Here is a 10,026-nt window from a genome sequence, read left to right on the forward strand (position 1 = left end):
GACCTTTAACAAAACAATAACTAACCTCATTAAAGGATTTTTGTTGTTGTTAGTTGCTGTCAATTCAATCATGCTTATTATTGAAAACATGAAAAAAACTCATTGAAGGAAATTATTCCAACATCACAGCGATGATTACATTTAATGTACTATGTGCCATTCTAGGTTTTTCTCTGGTTGCACACATGATTTTATAAAAGAATAATCTCTACAGAAATCATATTTGGATTTGTACCACTAAAAATTAAACATTCATTGACTAGATATTTATTACCTGCTTTCTGTTTTTTAGGTTTTATTCTAACCACTGTGGATACTTCAGTGAACAAAATAAAACAAAACAAAATACCTATTCTCATGAATTCTAATGAGAGGATATTGTACAAAAAAAATTAAGGTTAAAATATGCTGCATATGTGAGACAGTAATAAGCACTACAGATAAAATTTACAGTAGGGTAAGAATGATTTGGTGCAGGACCAGGCAGTGTTTTGTCCTGTTGAACACAGGGCCTCTACGAGTCAGAACCGATGCCATGGCATCTAACAACCACCACCACAAGGATGATTGGTGGATGAGGGATGGAACTCCACCTTTATATTGGGTGGCCGGAATAGGCCTCACTGAGCTGATATTTCAGCCAACACATGCTGGAAATGAGAGAATGAACCATGCAAATATTAAGGGCAAGAACATCTGAGGCATAGAGAACAACCATCGCAAAGGTATTGAGGCAAGAGTACGCCTGGAGAATTCTAGGAACTGCAAATTGGCCAGTGTTGTTGAACCAAGTACAATAAGGAACAGATATTATTAAAAGAAGTCTGAGAGGAAATGGACTATGTCATGTAGTGGTCATGCATGCTGTTACAAGGACTTTGGCTTTTATGCAGTAAAATTGGAAGACATAAGAGTCATTACTGGTTCCCGGAATTCTTACATCTCTTTGTCTTCTTAAACATCTAATCTTCCATAACTTAAAATGGCAACTGTGAAATTAGTTACTGATCTTGAAATATGATATTAAAGAACCTTGTTATTCACGTATGGCTCATGGATGAGTAAAAGTGATAGAGAAAACTTTCACCTAATTTCCTTTAATAGATGGGAGTTGTCCAGGGGCCTGTATCCCTGTTTGAAGCTGCTTGTTGGAATTTGGTTCCAAGCATATTGCTAAACTCCAGTGTTTATGTAAGTGAACTGGAACATAAACAGAACCAACCTCTTGGAATCAGAAACTCTTGCTTGAGTGGAAGATAGAAATATCCACAATGTTTTAATAAACTGAAAATCTTAAGTCTGAAAAACCATGGTAAAAATTTCTCTAGAGCTGAAAAACCACATACCATCCTGAATCAAGTAATCATGAAATGATTCCGTATACAAGCCCTTACAACAGTAAATTCCCTTGAAGATGACCTCAGATAGCACTTAAAGGAAACTGAGGACAAAATAATTAGCAGACTCCAGCACATCAAATTTATGAAAGTGCAGATAAAAAACAATGTGAAAAATATTTTAATCTTTGGGATTTTTATTCTTGAAATAGACAAATGTAGATATAGCTTTCATGAGGTAAGACATTATAAACACAGAACATGATTTTTCACTTAATGTTAGAATCTGAGAGGTGTGCTGTTGCTGAAGGGGTAAAAGCCATGGGAGGAGAAGTCCTGAAATAAAGGAGGAAGTTCAGTTATCCAGAGATATCAGTGATCATCTCTGAACTGAAAATAAATGTTGAATACATTGTCTTCACTTAACTCATTTCATCCTACTGTAGATATCTAAGGCAATCCGGTTTGAATCTAAAAGGATTCAAATTTGAAAAGTCTGAAAAAAAATAATTTTCAGATAGTTATTTTAACAGAAGTAAGGTAAAATGGCATCCTTCTCCTTCTTGTCGGGCCTTCAATTTTGGAGAATGATCAAAGTCTGACCCAGGGATATCTGGGGCAGGAAAACATTAAGTCTTAAGGAATTACTGGTAAGGGTGGCTGAATTGTCACAAGCAAAAAGAAGATGTAAGTTGTGCTGATACGGAGATATTTTAGGGAGAAAAAAAAGGGGTATCAAAAGGTTGAATGTGATGCCCAAAGCATGAGAAAGGACTGGATATTTGCTTACCAAACCCATTTCCTCTTCTTCCAGTCAAGCTAGACTACATTTCTTAGACTCCCTGCAGTTAGTCTTGTTTGATTTCCAGCCAATGGGATATGAGGGGGATAGATGTGTGACACCTTCAGGTCTGGCCCATAAAACTTTCAATATGCATTCTAAGCTTTCCTCTGCTGCAGCCTCTTGAAATCTTCAGAATCCAAGATATCAACTTCAGGTATCTCGCAGAAGAGAAGCAAAACCTCAGGAACCTTGTGAGGATAGTGAAGTCACATTCTGGAAAGAGCCAGGACCCCTGTACCACTACTTAGATAGTGTCTACCCACTGATGTAGAAAAAAAATGTGGACTTTGAACAGTGAAGAAATAAACTTCTATCATAGAGGCTGGCAAACTACCATCTGCAAAGCAAGTCTAGCCTATGGCTTATTCTTGTAAAGTTTTATTGGAACAGAGTTATGCCTATTGATTTACATATTGCCTGTGGCTGCTTTCATACTACAACAGCTGAGTTGACTGTGTGATCAAATTGTATGGTCCACAAAGCCTAAAATAGTTACTACATGGCTCTTGACAGAAAAAAGAAAAAAAAAAATTGCTAACATTTGTTCTACTTCATCAAGCCACTGAGATTGTGATGTTTGTGTCTTAATGCATGATGAAAAATTAAATAATGAATGTACTATCTTTCCTATAAACCTGTATTATAGACATGAAAAATATAACCTCAAGAATATTCTCAAATTCTACGATAAATATGAGCATTGAATAGCATTGTGCCCATATTTGGAAGAGAAATGTAAATGGTATTCTCTAAAGAATGGTAAGAGTAGAAAATGAACTCACAATATAATGTTAAATGAAAAGGGAGGACAATAAACCATATAAACTATAACACTTATTGTGTGAACATATGCTCATAAATATATGCACATATACAAAAAAAAAGAAAAACAAAAACAAAAAAACCTGTTGCAGTCAAGTTGATTTCAACTCATAGAGAACCTGTAGCACAGAGTAGAACTGCCCACAGAGTTTCCAAGAAGTCACTGGTGAATTCGAACTCCCAGTCATTTGGTTAGCAGCCAAGCTCTTAACCACTGCATTACCAGGGTTCCTATGCCATATAAAACTAAAACCAAACCCATTGCCGTCGAGTCGATTCCAATTCATAGCGACCCTATAGGACAGCGTAGAACTGCCGCATACAGTTTCCAAGGAACACCTGGTAGGTTCAAACTGCCGACCTTTCGGTTAGTAACCATAGCTCTTAACCACTACACCACCAGGGTTTCCTATTCCCATATAGGAGATGAGAAAACAAAAATACAACTAAGATTGGTAGTAGTTATCTCTGGATTGGAAAAAATAATAATAATTGATAGCAGTTATCTCTGTATTTTTGCACAACAGCTGATTTTTTCTTTCCTTTGTGTTTCTGTTATTTGGCTGGTATCAAAAACAAACATATATTAATCTGGTTTAAGTAAAATAAATAAATAAATAAAGATCTATGGGTTAAACTTGGTGATGAAGTTATTCTTCAATCTTTAGAAGCAGTTGTATGCAACCAAAAAATCACATGGGAGTGTTGTGTCACCTAATTGCCCCATTTGTGGCCTCCAATGCAAAACGTCAATGATATTCTCTAGGGTCCATATCCCCACAGCCCTGGTGGCACAGCATGGTGCCAGGATTCAGTTCTTAGGTCTGCCTTTCTCCCTGCTATCTCTGAGTATACTTAATAGATTGAAGGGTAGTAACCCTTTACACAAAATATTGTTTTAAATATACTATAAACTCTTGCTACTTTATTCAGGTCTGATACTATTCTCAACAAGATTAGTTGAATTCTCTGCAGGAACTTTCCTGAAGTCTATTAATCATAACATAGAAGCTTCAATAAATGAATAAGTTAAATACTCCACTTAGAAGGATAATAATGCATTCCAAGTAAGCTTTGTAGGAGGCAAAAACATGTATAAATCCTGCTGGATGATGTGCACTTTGTTCCTTAATGCAGGTGGTTGAGGGCTTTAGAGGTTGTGTATAGATCGTCCTTCCTTTCCAGTGACATTCATCCTGGTTTTCTAACTGCACATCCATGGTGTACTCAGCACCCTAATGGGCATTTTAGAATCTAGAAAATTATAAAATATGGGCATTGTCCTTAAAAAAAAAATCAATTTTAGGAAGAATTTGGCAGTAACATAAATAATTGGAAATGATGCAATACAACATTCAATTCCTGTCTGTTAATAAAATTAAAGCTTGTGTCTATAAAGAGGAGAGAAATTTTATAATAAAATGAATAACGTGTTTCCTAGTATTACAGGTTTGTGACAGAAACAATGCCTAATGTTTTCAGTTGTAAGTGGGAAAATAAAGCATTACACAAGAGGGAATAAATTGGATATTTCAACTTTATATAAATGAGCACGTGCTGTTGAACAGAGCTGGATAAATTCTACATTGCTGGAGAAGAATGATTTAGTGGTAATGAGGATGCATATATAGACCAGGGAAAGCTCTGGAAAAGGTAGGCTGAACAATGTAGATTTTGTGAATTCATTAATAAGAAACAGTTGGAAAATTAAAAGCCATTTACCATCAGGATAAAATCACAATGGAAAATCATTCTGGAAATGTTGTGCAGAATATTTTAAAGTGGAGGACTCGGACTGTGAATCCAAATCTAAAAACATTGCTGTGGAGCCAATTCCAACTCATAGTGACCCCACAGGGCAGAGTACAACTACCCCATAGGACCCAAGGCTGTAAATCTTTACAGTAACAGACTTCCACATCTTTCTCCTGTGAAGTGGCTGTGATTTCAAACCACTGACTTTCCAGATAGCAGCCAAGTACTTAGCCACTGTGACACCAAGGCTCTCTCAGCCTGTGAATAAGTGGTCATAGTTTACCTAAGTAGCAATCAAGATAGTTTAGAATGGTAGCAGAAAGACTGTTGAGGAATTAGTCTTTGGAAGGCATCTTTCTTACAGTAATAAACCTGAGAAAACTAGAGAGTGATAAGAAAGCATAAACAACACTGAGGAAAAAGGAAACCAGGTGGAAATGATGTCCAGAACTTATTGACTCATATACTCATACATTCCTTTATTGAATAAATATTAGTGAGTATATATTATGTCTTAGTGTCCCATTTGGGATGCAGAAGCAAACAAAACAAACAATAATTCTTGGTCTAGTGACCTTTATTGTGAAACAGAAAATGATAAAATATGTGCTAAAAATAAGTAAAATGCATACCATGTTGCATGTGTTGTATTTATGTTGACAGTTGAGTTCTAGGTTCCCATAGTTGAACAGGTGAGCCAGAAAAGATACTGCTGAACCTCATGATGTGTATTTTCTTCAACACAAACATTTTCACTAAACTCAGGTTCATGGGAAACGCCAGGATGGCCCTCTCAGAAAGCCAGCTGCTTCTGATGATACCGAATATGGTCATTTGAAATATAAAAGGGTCAACTCTATTTTTGTTCTTTCTCTCTCAACTTCCTTCTTTAAATTATTACTATAAAAAATGAACATTCAGTGTACAACTGGGATATTAGTAAGTCCTAACTTGAAATAATGAAACAGTAGATATTAAGCATTTTTAATAACTGTCTTTGTTGACACACAATAAGTTTCTCAGTGTTTCTTCATTGTCTTCTAATTCAAATTTTGCTTTTGAGAATCAACTATCTTATTTTCTCGACAGGAACCAAGAAAATCAGAGTGCTAGAGCCATATTCATGCTCTTGGGCTTCTCAGAATATCCGGACCTCCAGATGCAACTCTTTTGTGTGTGTGTGTGTGTTTTATGTGAAAGTTTACAAATCAAGTCAGTCTCTCATACAAAAATTTATATACACCTTGCTATATACTCTTAATAGCTCTCCCTGTAATGAGTTAGCAAACTCCTTCCCTCCACTCTCTCTTTTCATGTCCATTCCACCAGCTTCTGACCCCCTCTCATCCCCTCTCCAGACAGGAGATGCCAACATAGTCCCATGTGTCTACTTGATCCAAGAAGCTCCTTCTTCACTAGCATCTTTTTCTATCCCATTGTCCAGTCCAATCCCTGTCTGAAGAGTTGGCGTTGGGAATGGTTCCTGTCTTGGGCTAACAGAACCTCTGGGGACCATGAAAACCAGGGTCCTTCTAGTCTCAGTCAGACCAATAAGTCTGGTCTTATTACGAGAATTTGGGGTCTGCATCCCACTGCTCTCCTGCTCCCGCAGGGGTTCTCTGTTGTGTTCCCTGTCAGGGCAGTCATCGGTTGTAGCTGGGCACCATCTAGTTCTTTTGGTCTCAGGCTGATGTAGTCTCTGGTTTATGTGGCCCTTTCTGTCTCTTGGGCTCGTAATTACCTTGTGTCTTTGGAGTTCTTCATTCTCCTTTGCTCCAGGTGGGTTGAAACCAATTGATGAATCTTACATGGCCGCTTACTAGAGTTTAAGACCAAGATGCCACTCTCCAAAGTGGGATGCAGAATGTTTTCTTAATAGATTTTACTACGCCAATTGACTTAGAGGTCCCCTGAGACCATGGTCCCCAAATCCCAGTCCCTGCTATGCTGGCCTTCGAAGCATTCAGTTTATTCAGGAAACATCTTTGCTTTTGTTTTAGTCCAGTTATGCTGACCCCTTCTGTACTGTGTGCTGTCTTTCCCTTCACCAGGTGCCCCTTTTCGTGGTCTTCCTGACCATCTACACAGTCACTGTCGTCGGAAACCTGGGCATGATAGTGATCATCAGGATCAACCCCAAACTCCACACCCCCATGTACTTTTTCCTCAGCCACTTGTCCTTTGTTGATTTCTGTTACTCTTCAGTTACACCCAAACTATTAGAAAACTTGGTTGTGGAAGACAGGACCATCTCCTTCACAGGGTGCATCACCCAATTCTTCTTGGCTTGCATATTTGTGGTGACTGAAACATTCATGTTGGCAGCAATGGCTTATGATCGATTTGTAGCAGTTTGTAACCCTTTGCTCTATAAGGTTGCAATGTCCCCGAAGTTTTGTTTCCTGTTGGTGACTGCCTCATATGCTTGGGGTATAGTCTGTTCCTTGATATTCACCTACTTTCTGTTGACATTATCCTTTTGTGAGACCAGCTTCATAAACAACTTTCTCTGTGAGCATGCTGCCATTGTTGCTGTGTCCTGCTCTGACCCCTACATTAGTCAGAAGATCATTTTAGTGTCAGCCACATTCAATGAAATAAGCAGCCTCATGATCATTCTTACATCTTATATTTTCATTTTTATCACTATCATGAAGGTGCCTTCAACTGGGAGGCGCCACAAAGCCATCTCCACCTGTGCCTCCCACCTAACTACCATTACCATCTTCCATGGAACCATCCTTTTTCTCTACTGTGTGTCTAATTCCAAGGGCTCATGGCTCAGGGTCAAGGTGGCCTCTGTGTTTTACACAGTGGTCATCCCCATGCTGAACCCCCTGATCTACAGCCTCAGGAACAAAGATGTGAAGGAGGCAGTAAGAAAGTTAGTACAAAGTTACCCTGTCACAAACTGCAAAGTCTGTAAAGATTTATTTGTTCATTTTCAGAGAATGTAGAAAATTGTCCACGTATTCTAGCTGATTTATTTATTCACATTCCTTTTCAAATAGCAAAGCAGTGCACGTGTCTAATGTTAACTCCCCATTTGATTGATCATCCAATACCAATGTTCTTTAAAGCTTTGTAAATTAGTTGAAAAATAATTAGTAACACAGTTATTAAAGCTCAGTCTATTTCAATTAAGGTTTCTGAATCAGAGTTAGGCAAATGAAGATTTCTGAGTTAGTACAAATGGCAATCTGGTTACCCATGTAAATGAAGTCTTTCTGAATATGGGTTTATAGAGATGTCCTGAAAATGAATAGCTTAGCAGGAGAGAGGATATATCATAGCATAATATAGTAAACATAATAAACAAAGGTCTGTTCAACCCTTAGGCACAAAATATATTGAAAATATGAATTTCATTTCACATTTTAAAGTGCACATAAGACACATCTCTGCCTGAACAGTCCAAAATATGGATTGGTTAAATTTTATTTGGTCATATAAATTTTATTTTATCTCTGTATACTAAGACAGTAAAACATATTATGATCTGCTAATATCTAAGGTCATCTGATCTAGCCTGATCTTGGCTGATGAATTCGACTCTGGACAATAAGTGTATACGTTCTTTGGGCAGCTGTTTCATGTATCTATGATCCTGCTTGGACCACTGGGGTAGCTAGAGTATGTTCTTCCAATGTCAGTGCCTGAGTCACAAAAGGAAACATGCATTAACAAAAGCTTTTCAAGAAACTTTTTGTTATATTCTATAGTCAATGTGAATCACAGAGCTGAGACCAAAGTCAAAGGTTTGAGGAAGGATATCTGCCTCTTGCAGAGCTTAAAAGTTACATGGCAAGGAGCACAGATACAGAGAGGAATGAAAAATAGGATCCAGTATCTCAATCTACTTAAGTTTATGGTAAATATTATCTCATGGAAAATATGCTTCTTTGATATTCCAGATAAATATGCCATAACTGATATTGGTTTGACACAGTCTTTATGAATTAATGGATCATTTGATTCACTTATTGAAATGACTGTCTTTGGTGAGTGATACTGTATCGTGATTGAAGATAGATGATGTCTTGGTAAATTTCCAGGTATCATGATTGTAATCTATCTGCAAACCGAAATGTTGCTTGCTTTGTCTAAAGCATGAGCATTTTTTTTTCTACTTAAAAATTTGTATTTTCTCTTTATAGAAATTGTTACTAGCAATAGTGGTTAAGAGCTTGGCTACTAACCAATTGATTGGTAGTTTGAATTCACCAGCTGCTAGCTTCTTGGAAACTTATGGGGCAGCTCTATTCAGTCCTACTGGATTGATATGAGTCAGAATTGACTCAACAGCAACGGGAAGCAATTTCTGTATTCTATTCTGATTGCTTAGCAATATATAATACTGTTTTCAACATGCTATAATATATAAATATAGTATTATGTTTTTTAGTTAATTTTGAATTGTCATCATGTGCCATACATACTCAACTAAATGTTCCAGGGGAATATTTTAATACTTTGTCCAGTATTACTATAAGCACCATAGCTCTCTTGATTATAATTTGCATAGAATATCTTTTTCCATCCGTTCATATTCAACCCATTTTTATCTTTGGGTCTGAAGTATCATAAAGATAGAATACAGTTGGATCATTTTTTTTTCCATTCTTCCAATCTCTTTCCTTTTGTGTTCATTGATTTTTTCTAGTGTACCATTTTGATTTCATCTTCATTATTTTTCTGTATTTTTTAAAATTATTTTATTAGTGATTACCTTAGGGATTAAAATAAATATCCTCAATTTATAGCAATCTAGTTTGAATTCATCCCAACTCAGTTTCACAAACAGAAAACTTTTAAATTAAAATATCACTTTAATAGAAATATCAAATATAAAAAAAAGTCGGTTGTAAAAAACAAAAACTAAATATGAAGAATAAAATTACCAACTTTTTTAAGACTTTAGAGTGGAAACTTCAAAATATCACTGAGAAAAATTTAAGACAAACTAAGTGGAGAGATGTAGCATACGCACTGATCAAAATTCAATATTACTAAGATGAAAATTCTCCCCAAATTACTCATTTAATACAACCCCAATCAAAATCGAAAGTTATTTGAAACAACTGACATAAATCAAAACCAAACCCAGTGCCATCCAACTGATTCTGACTTATAGTGACCCTGTAGGACACAGTAGAACTATCCTATTGGGTTTCAAAGGAGTGCTTGGTGGATTCAAACTGCTGACCTTCTGGTTAGCAGCTGAAGTCTTAGCCACTGTGCCACCAGGGTTTGAGTTATGTATAAAAA

The 10,026-nt window shown here is 36.7% G+C and overlaps 1 pseudogene; it reads left to right on the forward strand.

Annotated features, from left to right (window-relative positions):
* The first annotated feature begins 1,570 nt into the window (after positions 1 to 1,570).
* On the forward strand, positions 1,571 to 7,684 carry LOC100675265 (olfactory receptor 5D13-like; annotated as a pseudogene).
* The last annotated feature ends 2,342 nt before the right edge of the window (positions 7,685 to 10,026 follow it).

Source organism: Loxodonta africana, chromosome 13 (genome assembly GCF_030014295.1).
Source record: "Loxodonta africana isolate mLoxAfr1 chromosome 13, mLoxAfr1.hap2, whole genome shotgun sequence".
Lineage (NCBI taxonomy): Eukaryota > Metazoa > Chordata > Mammalia > Proboscidea > Elephantidae > Loxodonta > Loxodonta africana.